Source organism: Hesperophylax consimilis, chromosome 22 (genome assembly GCF_061612785.1).
Source record: "Hesperophylax consimilis isolate HC1 chromosome 22, BYU_Hcon_1.0, whole genome shotgun sequence".
Taxonomy (NCBI): domain Eukaryota; kingdom Metazoa; phylum Arthropoda; class Insecta; order Trichoptera; family Limnephilidae; genus Hesperophylax; species Hesperophylax consimilis.
The window spans coordinates 20,818,420-20,838,114 of NC_142857.1; the positions used below are offsets into that span (position 1 = coordinate 20,818,420).

General features: G+C 33.9%; 1 protein-coding gene and 1 non-coding gene across 2 annotated transcripts in view; one reads left to right on the forward strand and one right to left on the reverse strand.

Moving 5' to 3' along the window:
* Mhcl (Myosin heavy chain-like) overlaps window positions 1-19,695 on the forward strand; it is a 403,602-nt gene that overhangs the window by 85,720 nt on the left and 298,187 nt on the right. The gene's annotated exons all lie outside the window — the stretch shown is intronic.
* On the reverse strand, window positions 14,680-14,872 carry LOC149413218 (U2 spliceosomal RNA). The gene has a single exon (XR_016304529.1). It is a non-coding gene; the product is annotated as a U2 spliceosomal RNA (small nuclear RNA).

Genomic DNA, 19,695 nt, shown 5'->3' on the forward strand with positions numbered 1-19,695 from the left:
AAAGCCTTTTTAAGAATCTTCATGATTAGTTTTAATGCTGTATTAAATGATGAATATACTCAATTTAATTAATGTATTTAAAAAAAATATATAAATATAATGAAAACATTTGGATGATTTAAAGCGTCGCTTTTGTGAAAAATCACCTCAAGGGCGCTGTAAATTTAATATATTTTAAGTTAATATATATGTTGATTTGCTTCTTGAATTCAATTCATCGGCTGGCTAAATGGCTGGCTAGCTAAGTCATGCATCACGACACAAGCAACCTTTTCCGTGTACTGTAATAGTATACAATATTTTAAAATTCCCAGGAATGTTTGTCTTTCTTAAAAATAAATAGTAATATTCCTACGCTATATTATTTTATTTCCTTAAATATCAACATCGTATATTTAAGTACAAAAGATAGCAAAGATATTTGCTATCTTTTGTAACTATGAAGTTCATATAAAAATATTTTTGTATATATTTATAAATAATGTTTCATGTTGTTTAATAGAAAAGACTGCCTCCGAAGTGCTATAAATTATTAAGAAAAAATAATTAAATTAGATTCCTACTCCCAGGCGTTGTGGGTTCAATTCTTTGCTTGCTAACTCGTCCATCATTGCACAAGAAACTTTTTCAGCTTATAATGATGGTAATAGGAGGTATGAAAATATTGTCAGGTGAGATCCGATTATATAAAATATTCATAACGCGGGATAATTCTCTCTTTAAAAAATAATGAAATTTTAAAAGCTTAAGGGCCCGTTCCCACTTCCGTTTTCAAATCGGGGGCGGGTCCCGTTTTAAAATCGGATGCCCTAGTGGCTGTAGTGGATGTATGGAGCTGTTCACACTTGTCCGACACGATTTGAAAACGGATCCGACATTTTTTGTCGGATGGCTCGCCTACGCAGCGCGTCCGTTTTCAAATCGTGTCGGCACACGCTCGCTCATAGTGTTGTATGGAGCTGTTCACACTTGCCGTCCAGTCGTTCCGGCAGAGTCCCCGCCAAACCCCGACCCCTCCCCGCCCGCTCCCTGTCGCAAGGAAGCAGGCACACTGCGTGCTTGTATTTGGTTATTTTGTTAAGTAAATAAATCAAAACTACAATAATGGATAAGGAAATAAATCCCGAAAATTTAATACCACTGGTCGAAGAAAGAGTATGGTAATATTTTATCTTTAACTAAATAAAAACAAAACACTTGGTGTACACAACTTTTGTACATCAAAATTTTTATGTTATTTTATTTAAGTTTACTTTTTTTTAAATTTTAAAGCTTTAATGAGATGCACGGAAGAGCGTATTAGTTAAATAAACACATAATAAAAAATATTTGAGTGTTTATTGTTTTCTTACTTTAAAATATCGATAGCCTTTCTTCAGGACAAATGCACTTTCTCAATTTTGTATTTTGATATGTTAAGCTCTCTGAAACTCATTCCAGTAGATGGTTAAAGGAAGTGATAGACATTCTCTTAAGCCATTAAGCGCCCTTGAGGTGATTTTTCATGGTGAAAACGGCGCTATATAAATAATCCATTCATTATTATTCTAAAATAATTAAAGAACTTTAGTTCATCACTTCTTAACTCACCAATTAACACTTGGAAAATTCCTACAGAAAATCATTCGGCTATGATTGGGTGTACTCAAAATTTTCTTTTCACTTTTTTCCTTCTATTTAATAAGTACCACATGACAACAAGAGCTTCATCGTCGTCCATTGCGCACCATTACTGAATAATGAGCAAATAACATGTTTTTGGTGAATCGACAATTATTTTTTTTCGTAGAGTATGGTCCGTTTTTAAAACGGTAGTGTGAACAGGGCCATTGGCCGTCCGTTTTGAAAACGGGACCCGCCTCCGATTTGAAAACGGAAGTGGGAACGGGCCCTAAGGCGAAGCATTACTAAGAAATGCAAAATCGTGTGTTTTTTGGGTGGAAATTCGATCGCTTAGAAATTCTGCGAGTAGAACACAGCCTGGCCTTTGAAATAATCTAGTTTTCTTTTAAAAGTCTCTATAATCCCATAAAAGTATAAAGTATAAGGCCTATAAAAACTGATTTAAAGTTAAAAATCTTCTACGTACGAACATATTTTTGGTTATTGTATAATGTTGCAAATTAAGTTCATTAGAAAATTATCGTACAACATTTCAATATTTGTGCCTGAACATCGCCAATTAAAATAAAATACACTTTTGGCGATGTTTTTTTGTAAATCAAAACAGGCAGCTTACGTTACGGGAATTTATACCTTATCGTCGTCTACATAAGGAGTATTATTGTTAGCGGCCCGATTTGAAATGTTACACTACGTGGTGCATAGCCTTAAGGCGAAGCTTAATGCTAAATAACTATTTTGATTAATCTTTATGACGAATTGGTGTACATTATGAATACCAAAAAATATGCTCTAGATGAATTGAAGGCTTTTCTATCGTTTCGCTTGAGTAGAATACAAATAAAACAATAAATTACTCAAAAAAAATTATGCTTGTAAACTACTAAAAACTAAATTATTATAGCTAAGTTTATCTGTGACAGTTTCACTTGATTAACTTTTTTGCTTGTAAAATGTAAACTACTAAAAACATTTTTTTTCAATAGAAATGTATGAACGCGTAAAGCAAACAACTTTTAAAAAATACAATATTATAGCTAAGATTATCTGTGACAGTTATACTCGATTAACTTTTTTGCTTCCTTATAAAATTATTTACAAAATAAATAACAACCGGTTTTGTGCTTGAAATCGAACGTTTCTAGACTCCGTTTGTCAAGGTATTTTTGGCTTGTAGCTTCCTCTTAAAGTTTTTTGTTCAAATCGTAAGCATATTGTAAGCAGTCACTTATAAGATTTAACTGACCTTCAGATTTGCAATAAGCTCTGGCTAGGTGGGCGGTGATGCAACTATTGAACCATAACTTGTTGCCATAACCTATAAACCTATCGACTATATCTATAAACCCTGCATATTTATTTTATAGCTTTGTTTACTGTGTGGTTCGGATATAGTCAGCGTAAGTTAAAGGGCAACTAAAAAACAAGTTATTTTACGTTGGTATATAATATTATTCCAGTAACATTATATTGTTTCCATGATAACTCAACACCATGAAAATTCAACAGACCTTCACAAACTGATATAGTCTTTAGAAGCGATGAAAACTGACGGCCTCCGACTAGCAAAAAGACGTCGCGGGTTTAAATCCCGGCGTGCGCAAGTAAGTGTCAGTTCTTCGGAGCATATTATGTTGAAATACCAGTAGAACAGACACAGATTTACACCTCACGTCTTCGGTTATCTTTCCGAATGCTGTGTGGGGGGTCTTTTAAATGATAGGATGGATGACTATACAAGCTAAGTAGTGTCAGTTCTTCGGAGCATATTATGTTGAAATACCAGTAGAACAGACACAGATTTACACCTCACGTCTTCGGTTATCTTTCCGAATGCTGTGTGGGGGTCTTTTAAATGATAGGATGGATGACTATACAAGCTAAGTAGTGTCAGTTCTTCGGAGCATATTATGTTGAAATACCAATAGAACAGACACAGATTTACACCTCACGTCTTCGGTTATCTTTCCGAATGCTGTGTGGGGGTCTTTTAAATGATAGGATGGATGACTATACAAGCTAAGTAGTGTCAGTTCTTCGGAGCATATTATGTTGAAATACCAATAGAACAGACACAGATTTTCACCTCACTTTCGCGGTTATCTTTCCGAATGCTGTGCGGAGATATTTTAAATGATAGGATGGATAAGTATTCATGCTAAGTAGTGCTAGTTCTTAGGAGCATCTCCCGTTGAAACACCAGTAGAACAGACACAGCCTTACGTCAACATGTCTACGTTCCGAAGATTGCAGCCCTTCAGTTTAAATAGGGGACTCTATGAAATTAATTTTTCTGCAAGTCAAAAGATCTCTTCAGGTGTTCCACAACCGAGGTGGTTGCCAAACTCTAGAATAGGGTGTGCTTGCGGCTTGTACAGGGTCCAACAATTTTAAGTAGCTACACCTACAAGTATTATGGAATACTGGTATGTTAATAATGATTCTTTCGCTAATGTGACATCTGACACCCAGTACCGTAATATGGGGCGCCTTTGATCGCGGGTAATTTTGATATTCGCGGATATCTACACAATTCTCGCTCACTCATTTCTACATTATTTTTAATATTTTTTCTCGGGCAATGTGGATACAATGAAGCTTTGAAAATAAGTGTCTAATTAGTAAGTTTCTAGTTACATTATATTCAAATATATTGATGGATGAATTATTATTGTGAAACTGTTTTTTTTTTACATGTTTTCAGACAGAGAAAAATGGAAACAAAATTTACAAATTTCTCAACGATTATAATTTTTTCGTGTCATTTATATCTTAAAGTGTATCAGAGTCGCCCCACTCCGTAAGGTGCTATCATTTTGACATGACTCCCCAAACACATATTATGCATATATGCAGGGTGTATCGGCACATACCCGACAAACTTTAACCAGCTATTCCTTAGCACATTTGGAGTAAAAAATGTTATCGGCACTTTGCTGTCCGGTAACATTTTTTTATAATAAAAAAAATTTCATTCATATTTTCACCACATGTCACCACTGTTTTATCCTTTGTCAAAGTTTGAAAACCCATCTGGTAATATTTTATTCGAGTTTCGTTGAATAATGTACGTACGTACCTACATTGGCGCGCTTTTACAATCACAACGAAATGGTATGGCACCATTCGTCTCATTTTTTACTATTATTATTTAGTGTGTATGAAAGAGCGAAGATGCTTTTTGACACACTTGCTAATAACAGCTGTTGAACACGAGAAACAATGCCAATGACAGTGACGGAGTGTGGATTTTTGAAGTGAAACTTCTTTAGGCGCGTAATGGATTTTCGATGGACGGAGTAAAACCGAGTCAGGATCGACACGAAAATGCGGGTACCCCCACCACCGCTCACCGTTCACTGTCCCTCTCTCACCATATGCGCTTGTTGAGGTGGGGGAGCCGCTCACGAACGTTCTCTCTCTTCTCTTCTTTCCTCTCTCTCAGACACCAGCGAACTGCGCCACGCCAAGCATCAGCTGCTTGGTTAGTATACTGCGTCGTGAGTGTAATACGAATGAAATACGTAATTGATTGTGGTTCATACGGTTTAACAAAAGAAGTTTCACTTCTGTCTTGCGTAGGCTTGACACACCCACTTTTTATATTTTTTTTGTTTTTAATTGAAAAAAATGTTAACGGACAGCAAAGTGCCCATAACATTTTTTACTCCAAATGTGCTAAGGAAAAGCTGGTTAAAGTTTGTCGGGTACGTGCCGATACACCCTATATATAAGAGTATATACATTTTGTTTTAAATATGGCATAAAATTTTTGGAGTTGAATTATTTTATTAAAAAATATTTAGTTTCTAAGTTGAAAGTTGATCAAATTCACCCCATTTTACTGTACTACAATGATCCCCCTGACTGCAAATGACGTCACCATTTTGCCATATCACGTTCTTACAGTTAGCTAAGTCATGCTATCCGACAACAATTTGATATTGTTGTTTTTGTAAAGTTCTCCTTTCATAATATTAGCATCGTGTATGAAATATGTAATATTGGACCACTGCTTTTGTTGGTGTTTTCGTGACCCAGTTATTAAATTTTAATAGTCAGAAAGACAGATGGTGATCTCAGATCTCAGTGGCCTTGAGGTTAGACGTTTTCTGGGGCTTGTTGGCCAAACTCTAAACTGGTTTAATCCGTGAAGATTTATGGTTTATTTTGCTTCACAATACAATAGTAATAATAATAATAATAATAATTGGATGACTTGTATAGCGCCGTTTTTGTGCAAAATCACCTCAAGGGCGCTGTACAAACTTATAATACATTTCTACAGTGATCTATGTTATTACTTAACTATTTATGGAGATAATAATATATATAGTACCATGATTACCTGGTAGGTCACTTGAGATTAACATTATCTAATCGTTTATTAGCGAAATTTAGATACAGGATTTAGGACTTAATTGGAATATAACTGGACTTTCTATTAGGAATGGTATATTTAATTTAAGGGTACGACAGCTTAAAAAGGTAAGTTTTTAGTTTAGACCTGAATTCTGTTGGACTTGTTATGGATCTTAGTTCCGGAGGGAGTTTATTCCAAGCCTTCGGCCCAGATTTAAGAACAAACTACCCACCAAACTTAGTATTTGGCTTGCGCTTAGGTTCTATCAGTCTGCCTACAGCTGATGATGTTGCTGATCTAAGACTTGACTGCCTCAGACCAGTGTTTTCCGGGACCCATAGTTCAGAGATGTAGTGTGGGGCTATTTCATTGATGGATTTAAACACCATCCAGCACAATTTGTACTGGATTATTTCAGGGCACTTGAGCCAGTGAAGGTTACGAAGGTGTTCTGAAATGTGCGAATATTTTGAAACCTCGGTTATGAGCCGTGCTGCTGCATTAAAAACTGATTGAAGTTTGTCAATTTGATATTTTGGAAGGCTGGCATAAATGCCGTTGCAGTAATCGAGACGTGAGACTACGTAAGAGTTGATAAGTAGTTTTGTTGCTTCTGTAGGAAGGTTTCTTCGGACAGACTTGAGTTGTGTTAGGTGAAAAAAAACGGTGCTGACAGTCCTATTTATTTGACTTTTCTATTTATTTAGTAGTATGATGACAGCGTTCATCAAAATATCCACCTAATCCAGAATGAGTAGGCCCATTTTTGGTTGCTTATTTTTTAATCTTTTAAAGTCTTTTACACAATGCCATATTGTGCTATAAAAAAGTAGAAAATGAGCAACGAAAACCTTGATGCACACATATAGCAATATTGGTAAATTTTAGGTCTAGTTCATTTCAGGTTTTTTTAATGCATATCTTTAAGAGTGGGTTATAGGGCATAATGGTGATTTGCTGGAAAACAGCTCCCTAAAACGGCTTAATACTACCTTTCGTATGTCATTCTCAGACTTCATATTTTTTTATACCAATTAATGGACTATTATTTTTCAGTCTGCCTATTTTTTTTTGTAGTTGTTGTAGGCATTCGACTATAAAAAATAAAAACATTGATACACCATACAACCCACTTTCAAAACTTCGATCCATGATTATCGCATTAAAAACGCTTTTACACAATATTTTTAATTTAAAATATGTATATAATACACACATCTGTAGAAGTACGGCCTCTTATTATCGTTATGATATCTGTGGATATTAACAATTAAATAAATACTTCATCTTGCACCAAATTTTCAAGACATTTCACAGTATTTTACTTATTACGGGTGAGAAGCCCCCGTGAACGGTACTGAAGCTATCGCTCCCTGTTTCACGGCGTATATATTTCGAAAATGCCATCAAAATGTTTCATTAATGGGTCTAAAACTAGAATACCGACTCACTTGAAGCATTGCAATAATCTAATGAAGCTACAAAAACAGTAATTACTCACAAATTCTCTTTTTTCATGTAAATTTGACGTATTGTATTTTTTCAAGTGTCATATTTTAAAATCCAACATTTAATATGCGTTACCTTTTCCTAACGGTTAGCACTAACGTCATGTTGTTTACTGGCGGCATCTTTATGCAAGTGTGTGTGAGAGAATTAATTGCTTTACGCGCTCTGACCAAGTGGGAGAGTGAACGTTTTATCATAGGGCACGTTTGGTAATTGAACCAAAAATTTCCAATATTATTTTTCTCTTTGTAGATCAATATTATGATTTATCCATGGCAGCCGGAAAAAATACTCCAAACAAGGTATGCTTCAAGTAACGAATAAATGAAAAAAGATTATTGTTTAGTTGTACTAAATAACACAGAATAATTTAACAAATATATAAATAAAAAAATAAAATTTCTTTTATTTCTCGAGGTCAATTTATTAATGATGTTATTAATATGTATAGATATTCTATCAAATATAAAATTAAGAAATTCACCAAATAAATCCACCTTCGATTTTCTCGAAAACGAAAGCTCAAATAAAAAAAGTCATAACCCAAAATTGTCAATAAATGAAAGGTTATTCACAAGTTATCCCTTTATAGGACAACTTTTTTTAAACGATACGCCCTTAATGGTTTTATTTATGTATTCTATATTCATTTTGATGAACAGAAAAAAACTTTTTTTTGCTTAGCTTTTTTGAAATTTTCGATTTTCCAGCGGGTTTTTTTCTGACCGGTGTCCATTTAAAAAAAATGATATAAAATTATTGTTTTCATTACAAAACGACAGGTTGGTAAGGAAAATGTACTTTTATTTATTTGCGTTACAGGGGAATAACTGCTTTGATAATGTTATAGAGAAACTGACCAGGACGCGATTTTCGTAAATTTACTCAACATGTGCGAACTTCGGGCGGTTGGTTCGATTCAAGACCTCTGTGCGTTACCTCAGAATGATTACAACCCAAGGGCTTATAACTTGTAAACATAAAGAAATATAAACCTTATGACCTATAAAGGGTTTTACCGTTTATACCACGAGTTTCCGAACACCGTGTAAAACAAACTATATGTATCGGAAATGTTCCTCAACACTAATGACAACAGCAAGTGAATGATGAAACATTTATAAAAAATGTCAAATTAAATGCTTTACCAAAATAGTAGGTTATGCAAATAAGTCATACCTTTTTACTAAGTTGTTTGTTTTACTTAATATTTCACATTCATATTATACGATCATTGCTTTGCGACAAACGCACATGTGATGTTACATTTTAACATGTTAATTAATGTACAACTACCGCCCTCTAGTGACAAAAAAATGAAGACATTTTGACAGTTTGCGAAATTTCGCTATCATATAACAAGCGCTTAAGGCGATTTAACCAGCGGACGAGAATTCAAATTTCGTTAAAAGACGATCTCGCGATCGGACGTTTTTTTAGACCGAGACAGAAATACCGAATTCATTCCGCTGCGAGCCGTACACTCGCGCGGCAGTGAAAACTACAGCATGGTTCCGATGAAATAACAATTATTGTTGTTTAATTCTTGGTTGTAGCTTTCTTCCTCATAAGTAGTTACATACATATTTGTAAATTATACGTCGGAGTGCGTAAACATAAATAAATACAAATGCAGTTTGTTGACATGGTAGATATAAAATATGTAGGTATATAAATATACATTTAAAAAAAAATTCAAATATTTGTTTAATTTGTTTTTTTTTTTAAATATTTTACACGAGTTTTCCAAAGGTGAGTAAAAAATCTTTTGTTTTACTTATTTATTCGTTTGTCCGAAAGGTATTACCGGTAAGTTTTATTTCTAATACTTATCTTCAAAGTATTACTTCATTTGATATGTATGACATTGAAAAGAGGGTTTATTCCTTACAACTGAAGTAGTTTATATATTAAAACTAGGTTTTATTTCCAACTATTTTCTACGGTACCTACCTACATATGTAGTTATGCGATTGCATAATATTGTATCGCTTTCATGTATTTGTTTTCATGATTAACGGAGCGACCTGACTCGTCTAATTTTCGAAATGTTATTAAATTCACGAGTAAAAATCATAGGTTTGTATGTCAAAAATAACCTTGTTTTTTTTCCTAAAACAAGAAGCTCAATTCACAATATGACATTATGAAACTGACAAAAAGTAACACAAAAAACATTAAATATGTTGAATTATACCAATGTAATAGTGAATTGGACAATAAAATAGAAATTATGAACAAAAAAATGATTTGAATCGCACATCACGAATCGAAATTCATTTGGTTCGTGTCACTTTTTGACTACCAATCACAAACAGTTTCACGTACTTTGGCATAAGTTTTAACATTTATACATGAAAAAACGATAACAGACATAAACTCCTGTCCATAGTTGATTCTTTTCCCTGGAAATTAAACAACACAAAATTATCGCCAAATGTTATAAAAAATATGTGCTTATTCTGACTGATTCTTTCGAACGACCCTGTAGCATATAAGTACGAACAATGTACACGGATAATTAAATATCACTAACCTTTGTTTTTTCTGAAAATATATCTCCCACGTACGTTTTTGATGTCGTAATTTGTGCTATCTAATAAAAAATTTTTTCGAGGGTATTTTCCTCCTCATTTTTAAGCGAGGAATTTCTTTAAAATGTTATCAAGTAGACTGGCGTGGAATAGACGTCTGCTCGCCGCCCTGTCGCAGCGGGGAATGATAAAATTTCGGCTTGCGCCGGGGCAAGACACAAACAACAAACGCGAATCGAAATTAATTACTATTATATACTTTAAGAATATATTTTTTGGTCATAAATTATTTCTAATGTTTCAATTATGTCTTGGTAAATTATTTTTCTAAAAAAATCTGAACTATACCAATTTGTAAGACCATAAATAAATAGTCCAATTGAGGGATTTTCGTCACAAAACGCGTGCTCGGATTTATTTATTAGTAATTTTATTTGAAATAAAAACAAAATTCTTATACATACATATGATAGATAATTTATTGATTGTTTATACATTATTATTCAATGATTTGAAATATTTGTTGTATAATACAACTTCACCTTTGAAAATGCAACAAATCTGCGCATCGTCCAACGGTAACACTTTATTATGATAAGAAAATAATATTATTTTTCAAAATTTTACATCTTACTTTACAAGATAAAATAACGATCTTTCGAAATCAATTTGTGTTTTTTTCTAGAAAAGAGTCCATACGTCTAAAAGTGGCCTCAAAAATGCCAAATTTCAGGTCAAGTCTACCTATTTCGCCTTAAAGTCTGTCTTGTATTGTTCTATGCACAGCAACGATCGTTTTTTTAAAATGATTTCTTTTATTTAACATTCAAATTAAGCGGCACAGCTTTATTATTATTTCTAGGGCAGACCCGAGAAAAAATCACGGGATAGTCTGAATTCTTAAAAAATAAGTTCCAATTTTGAAAACTCCAGTTAAATTATTGAATTAGGTAGGTAGCTACTTTATCGCTTGTCTAAATTCTTCGCACGACTGATTTAAATTTTGAAAATGACCCTTGAATTCAAAGTAAATCTGAGTTCATTTAGCCAGATTGTATGATTTAACGCACAGGTAACCAAAATTATGTAGTATTTGTTTATTATTGATAATATTACGGTAACGGTTTACGTAGATCCCGTGAACAATCGGACCATGGGCTCATTGTGCTTTCTCCCTTTTAGTGCATGTAATCCGATGTCTAGTTATTACGTTTGAAATTTAAATACCCACAATCTCACACAGATTCTGGTCTGCCACGTCTCTCACAACAGAGAACAGATTCTGGTCTGCCAGATCTCTCACAACAGATTCCGGTCTGCCGCGTAAATTTTAGTCGCCTGTAGTTCCTTGTTCTCGGAATGACACTAACTTAACTAAATAATGCAGTTTGTTTGGTGATATTTGAATAAGATAAAACAGTGGGTGTATTCGCACGCAGTTGTACCGAGTACCTACTGCCCGCGGGTCTGTGAACCCATTCCACCTGTGAATCATCCTCGGCTCATTCCCCGCCCGGCACTCCCAAACTAAGTCATTCGGTAAAGGTCACAAGGCGAAAGATTCTCAAACTGTTCCCAATTTAAATATAATATGTATACATTACTTTATTTGCAACGATTTAGGTACCATGTTCGAGTCCCACTGTTATTTTGCAATCGTACTAGTAGGTGCTTACTCGGCTTCGCCCGATGATCAGCATTTTTATTTGAAAATATTTTATGTTAATATTATATATTCATTGATTTTTCCTTGTCGTTTTCCTTATCTTATAATATGTGTTCTATTTCCGTAAAATTTTATATCTTAAGTTTCAACTAGCTAAGTCCTCGGCGATACCCGGGCATCATTAGAGTTTTTCTCTGAATTTCGGAATAATTCGGCCGTTCGTCTAATGTCCGCCCGACACAGACAATCTTCTTTATATAAATAAATTCTTAACATCTTCTGAACATTCGGTTTATTTTAAACATTGAATTATTAAACCTGTCCCGGTCCAGTCGACTTTGCTGTCACTGGATAGCCCGATATTAATTTTCCGAGGAACCGGTTCCTTTTCAATTTTCATAATGCGAAACTTTTGGACCTATAAACAAAATATTTCTGTAACCTGGAACCTGGAGATTTCGTCTCAGGTACTGAGCTCAGCATGCCAGAGGTAGAGGTGAGGCGTATTTATCGTACCCAGTAAAAGTACCGGGTATTTTCATGCGATACTTTGTACTTGTGACAAATCTCCAAAATACCTGGTTCCAAAATACTCACAAGTATTTTATACTGGGATTAAATATTTTTAATAGGTACTTTTTACTAAGTATTTTTGATAGGTATTTTTGATGGGCATTTTTAATAGGTATTTTTTATGGGTTTTCCTGATCGGAAAAATCCCCCCCATGGATTTCGAATAATTATTGGGGAAATCAAGTTTACCTAGAAAATTTGTGGGGAATATGTGGGACATGAACACTTATTCTGAATCAATCCTCAGGTCGGTATTAAATACTTTTGAGTATTTTGTCACTAGTATTTCTTTGTACCTGTACTGTACTCGTTGTACTAGAGGTGAAGCGTATTTACTAGAACAGATGTTTGGAACAGATATTTCAAAGAGACTTTCGTACTTAGTATTTGTTCTTAAGTATTACGCGTCTTGCGAGTCTTGCGCGTCTTGCGAGTATTGCACGTCTTGCGAGTCTTGCGAGTATTGTACGCCTTGCGAGTATTGCACGTCTTGCGAGTATTGGACGTCTTGCGAGTCTTGCGAGTCTTGCGAGTATTGCACGTCTTGCGAGTATTGGACGTCTTACGCGTCTTGCTAGTCTTGCGCGTCTCGCGTATTCATACCGAGGGCGGGGCATATGTATAGGCATCTCGTTACTCGCTTACATAAGAAGAGTGTTTCCCTAATCTTTGAATATTAGGGAAACACTCTTCTTATGTAGGTGAGTAAGCGAGAAAGGATATGATACTGAATTTAGTAGATCGCGATCAGCGCGATCTCGACTGGTATTGTCAATAAATTCCGACAGTATGCGTCCACCAGTTAAAAAGGGTTTTAGCAAGAGTCCAAAAGCATCGCCGGAGACGAGGTCCGGCCGGGCGCTTCCTACCTAGTGCACATAATTAGTGCACGGCTAATGTATTATTTCTCGCTTTCGAAAATTGGAAGCTATCTTGTGCGAACTACGAACGAAAGTGGCGCCATCTAGAAATAAAATATTAGGGCTTTAAAAAAAATATTTTCACTGTGTTCTTTGTTGGCATTTAAAATCTTTGTTGTTGAGATGCACCACCATAATAAAGCTTGGCTTGTGTATGTGGGGGTGTAATATTATGTTCGTTATTTTTACTATGAGTATTCTGTTTATATTTTCAGTGTATTTTTAAGGTGGTATTCAAAATGTTTATTGTTATTTCTAATACTTTCTGATAATGTATTAAAAAAAATTCACTCAAAAGATATTTATAGTTGAATTGCACTGTTTTTTAATTACTTTTTCGAGTTTTGAGAATTGATGTTTGTCTGGGTTTTCTATTATTTTAAAAGGTGCAGTTTTATTTAGACTATTTTCTTTGTAAAATTACGTGATATAAAAATAATGCATTTAGTTTTCTGACTTTAAATTCTTTAAACAGAAGTTCTGATGAATATGTACCTATATGATTTAAGTGGAATTATTTTTTTGAATCTATGATGTATCTTAGTTTCCTCACTCTGTCTTTGAGTACGTTAATGTGTGTGGACGATTTTATGCATTAATTTGTCTACTGTAATGTACAGCTATTTTATTTCGGTTTGGCTTTCTATCACTAAATACGAGATATTGCAGTTATGTTGTTGTGTATTTGCTTAGAGTGGATTATAATTTATTTTTCTTTAGTGTTCCTTGTTTTTTTATGCAGAATTGCATATAATAATTTTTTTTAAACATAGAGTAAGTAGTAAATTTATGTCAAACCACTTCTTTAGTAGGTACATTGATATTTCTGTGTTGGCCATGTTGTTTATTTCCGTCTATGTTTAGCTTTTATTAGTAGCACTGTGTCGTCCTTTTGTTTCACCTTAATTACTATAAAAGGCAATCTGCTCTGCATCTGGGAAATTTAAATTTTAACATTTTGATTTTCATTTAAATAAAATGAAAATTCGCTTTCGTTGTATGGGATGACAGACATTTAATAATTTAACTTCTCGGGGCCTCTTATTTAGGTAGCAAGTTTTCCGTGCTAAGACTCATTTATCAAATTAATTAGGTTAGGTAAGATGAGAATCTCCGAAACCGGTTCGTTCAGACAGTAATAAATAAAGTTTTAAAAATTTATTTTATTTTGCTTCATTGAAATTGAAATCCCATGATGGATTTGAAATTTGAAATGAAAATTTTTTTGGGGGAATTACTTTTTTAGAAATTCTCTCAGAACCCCCCCCCCCCATGTAATGAGTAATAAGTGAAATACTAGGGAACAGGTATTTGGACTAGGTATTTATTCATACTTGTACCAATTGTTCCGAGTATCAAGAAGAGCTAGTACGACTCACCTCTACGTTGTACCCTGTAACGAAAAGTACTCATAGGACCCACCTCTAGTCAGAGAACCGAGACCGTGATTTCAATTATGCGTATTGCATAATTTATTACATTTAGATAAGTTTAAGATGGGCCGATCCCGGCGGCACTGCAATGCCGGGCCAACCCGCGACAGGAGTGGAGCAAGCCCCGAACATCCCGTCACATTCCAAAAATCAGTTTAATATACTGGTCCCGCATTGCGGGAACTATCAGATATTAAGCTGATAAGAACAGATACTACACTTTGATCTTAGCCAACAGGCCGAGAAGCGATACCTGACTAAGGTAAACCGGTGCCTATATTTACCTGCTGGAACTGTCTGTATGCGAATTGCGCACGAAAGTAACGCCATCTATCGAGCTATATAAATTTTATAACTCTTTAGTTCACATTTAAATTTTTTGTATTACGACGTTTTTTTTCTTTTTTACAATTGAGAAACACTAATTTATTTTAGCTTGTCAAAGCGAAATAAGTAACAAAATATATATTATATATGGTATAAAAATATTATTTGGTAAAGGTTAATAATTTGGTTACGAAGTCGCCGACGATTGGTTGGGAACTAGTTACATTTTTCATTCTTTCAGATCTGGTTACTAAATATATTTCAAGCCAGCTCAATAAACGTTTAAATTATTAACGTATGTCTCTTTCACATACGATGTTAGGAGTATTCGTAAAAATAATAATAAATACTGCCAAAATGCAAAATGTATTGATTATTATGTTGGCTTACAAATATATTCAAAGATAACATAGCGATAATAACAAAATGTAATTTATCTATGTGACAAAAAATGCTTCGTGTTTTTAATCTTTTGGCGGGCCTAGGAGAGTAAAAACACTCTTAATAATAATATTTGACTAATTTATATAGCGCCGTTTTCGTGAGAAATCACCTCAAGCGCGCTGAAAATACTTGTTCCTATTCTCACTAAAATTTGCAATTGATCTATTCTTAATGATGCATTTTAAATTTGTTGTACATTTATTTGTGTGTATTTAAAAAATAACGAAATAAGTGTTTATTTTTTAAAAAATATAAAGACTTGTTTACTTTCATTTTCACTACCTGCAATAAAAATCGATTTCGATGTTCCACATCTATGTACCAGGCGTCACGTGACGGCTTTTTTTTTAACCCCGGAAACATAAACCTTAACTGTCTTATAATTTTCTAATGTTTTTTAATAGAATTAATTGCGTTTAGGTACTTAATTTCAGTATTTTTAGTACCTACATAATTAACTTAAATACAAACATGTAGATAATAAAATTAATATTAAAATTTTCATCACAGTTTGAGAGCTTTTGGGAATGACGTAACACTTAAACGTTTGGTCGGTCTTTCTTCTGTCCACCTACATATTTACACCGTTATTATTGCAACCAAGACGGAGCTCACCAATCACGGTGGTCGCTAGTAGTGACCGTGCTTGAAAAATTGAATATGGAATTCTCATAGTAAAAGCGAAGATAATTCATTTTTTCGCTCGCAAAATAAATAGTAATGCAATACGGAGAAAACTTACTGATATCAAGTATTGTTACTTATTCGTTTTCCTGTTAAAAACAGGACTGAAGGCCTATAACGAATGATTTGTCTCAGTAAAGCACGAAAATGTTATGAGGAAGTCAGTTACACATATTAATATTTTCACGTCTCTATCACTGTTTATATTCGGAAAAGGCTACCTGCGTGAGTGTTCAGATATATTCTGATTGACTAATATTTTATTAGGAAGTGGTCATGCAGTTACAGACCAGAAATGTAAAACATATTTTTTTTAAATGTTTGTCCAAATTTATATAATAACTGAACATTTTCCAAAAATGTATTATGCTAGTTACTTGAGACGACATAAAATTAATTTTACACACCTAAAATCAAATAACGAAACGAGACTTTCTTTAATGAAATTCATAAATGGGACATGGCAAACACACACTTCCTTTTGATGTAAATAATTAATTTAAAGTATTTTTTATATGTGATTACCGCACAAAAGTCCCAACAATTGTGAGGCTGGAGGTAGTGGGGAGGGGAAGGAGATGGGGAAGAGGAAGGTGGCAAAGTAACGGGCTATTCATATCTGGTCAGCAAACACGCCTAAAGCCGTTTCAATCCTGAATGGTGGTCTTACACCAGGGCGATACTGAGAGTATCTTCCCTTAACACAAATTAGTAAATTTATTCGTGGACGCCGGGATTTGAACCCGCGACCTCCGGATTGCTATTTGAGAGCCTTACCCCTCGACCACGGAGGCCGTCATAACGTAAAGGTTCGACAGTTGTATTGAATCTATTAAATAGAGTGAATTAATAATAATAATTAAGTTTCCAACATTCTACAATACTCAACTATGAAACAACCGACCAAAGACGTGGGACATATCGCTTTTGAACAATAATTTCTGAACACATCGCTTTTGGACAAATCAGCTGACAGGCAAGGTGCAAATGAACTTTGCTACCTCCACGATGGTTATTTTTAGGGATGTAACGATACCGATACCGATTTATCGGCATCGCCGATATATAACAGCCAATATCAAGCACGCGAAAAATGCTTGCGCAAAAATACTTGTCCTGTCCAATGAGCTCAGTGGCTTCAGAACGTCTTTTTTCAACTGCAGGCCTGATACAAAATGATTTGCGTAACAGATTATCTGCTGATGTTTTGAATAAACTATGTTTTCTTAACAAAAATCTACCTAAAGTAAATTTTAATTACTAACTTTATGTATCTCCCTTTTTATAACTTTTTTTATTTTTTTATTATTTTAATATATATCATATGGGTTACATTAATACATACATATTTTGCAAAATATAATATTCAGGTTCATAATTGGTCATGTATACCTTATCAGAGAAGAGGAGCTCTTGTGCCTGATAAGGGAGCCACGATTCTTACTTAGATTCTATGTTATAATATTATGTTATGTGTAAACTATATATAATAATATATTTATTTTTTTACTATAAATTTTTTTGGAAAAAAAGTTTGATTTTATTTATTCGTTCTCGTTGGTTCGTAATACAGCGCAATTCGGAAGGGAGATTATTGTAGTTTTTTATGGCTTGGTAAATATAATGGTTTTGCATTTGAGTTGTTTTAAAGATTGGCGTAATAAATTGATTTCTATTTCTCATCAGTTTGTAAAATTCTTGATATTCTGTGTTATTTTTTTCTTTACACATTTTTATAATGGAAGTTTGCTTATATCATCAATATTTGGTACTGGAAACAATTTAAAAAGCAATTTTGTTGAAAACTATGTGATTTATTTCATTCCAAACAAATGAATGTTTTTTATCAATTTAATTTCTGCGTTTTTATTGATTATTTTTCTTTCAAACTCCTGAGGGCAATTAATATTGGCATCACCGCCGATTATTTTTGTTAAGAATCGGTATCGGTATCGTATCGGCAAAATCATGTATCGTTACATCCCTAGTTATTTTTATATTTTTCCTTGGTCCCTGTCCCGCGTGCAAGTTAAAATAATAGCTGTCGGAGTTTTGGTGATACGTATGCTAATATTTCAAATTGCAGCCATAAGTTAATTTTAACGATAAATTAACGCGGTTCTGATGGCTAATAATTAAAACATTGCACATGAAACACTGTGCTGGCACTAAGACTAATGACTACATTTGTTTTTCTATCACGAACTTAACAGTTCATTTTTATTTCTATCACGATGTTTACAGTTATTTTTTATTGATTTTTTTAGTGATATGCAAAATACACAAGACGAATTTTGTAATTTACAACGAATCAATATAATCTTAAGGTATCCATCTCTAGATGTAAAGGTTTGTATCGAAATTACAAGAGACCAGATTTTCGCTCTCACGATAAATTAACTAGCCTTATTAATAAAACATCATTTTAAGAATGTTTTATCGATTTGCGTTGAAAATATTTAATTTCGATAAAAACAATTTTCATCGTAATGCAAACATATTCGGATTCATGAAAAAATATCGAAGAAAGTTTATTAGGAAACCTGTTAATTAGGAAGCCTGAAATCCCATTTTTAACCGGAATTAACAATCTTTTTAAAATATTTCTTATGAATTAGCAATAGTCATTTTTCTCCGTGTAGGAATTCTGTGTTCCTGGAAATAATGCACAAAAAAATAAAATACTTTGCTTTTGTTCCCATAGTTAATAGAAACAAATGAATATGTGGCATGCAGCGTGCCGATTGTCGCCAAGCGACACGAACTATTAAATTGGCTATGCAATGAAAGTTATGTGTTTGGTGTGTAGATAAAAACAAAGGCGAGGACGCTGCTACGTGCAGATGTGATTTTAAGTAGTATGGATGAAAGGTGTTGACGACACTTTGATATCAATAGAGGTTCATGGCCATGTCCCTGGTTTCTTTTATCTATTTGTAAAATGTACAACACACTGACCTATATACAGGGTTTTCCAATAAGAGGTGTTATTTTGATATTCTATTAAAAGATTAATGGTTTCGTTGCTTGTGTGGCACGTAGCGCCGTTTTGTTGAAAGTAAACGTTGTCCAGATCAATACCATCCTATTCCGGCCATAAAAAATCATTAATCATCTCTCGATAGCGATCCATTCACCGTAACTGTTGCTCCAGCCTCATTTTCGAAAAAGTAAGGTCCAATGACTCCGCCGGACCATAAACCGCACCAAACAGTCACATGTTGAGGATAGAGAGTCTTTTCAACAATAACTCTTGGGTTTTCCGAGCCCCAGACGCGACAATTTTGCTTGTTGACGAAGCCACCGAGGTGGAAATGGGCCTCATCACTCAAGAAGATTTGCATTTGATTCATTCAAGTGAATATTAATAATTTCCATGCGTTGTTGAAGCGTGTATCGTTCCATTTTTATTAATGGCGTAGTTTCTACTTGTCAAATGTTAAAAAATGACAGCTTCAAAAGTAACATTTACCGAAATAGCGGGCTATTCAAAATAACTCCTCTTATTGGAAAACTCTGTATATTTTCTGCGTCTAGAATTTAATTTAACCACTGTTACCACACTTTTTTATTGTTTTTTTTTTATTTAGAATGATACCATTAATGATTGCATCGGGCA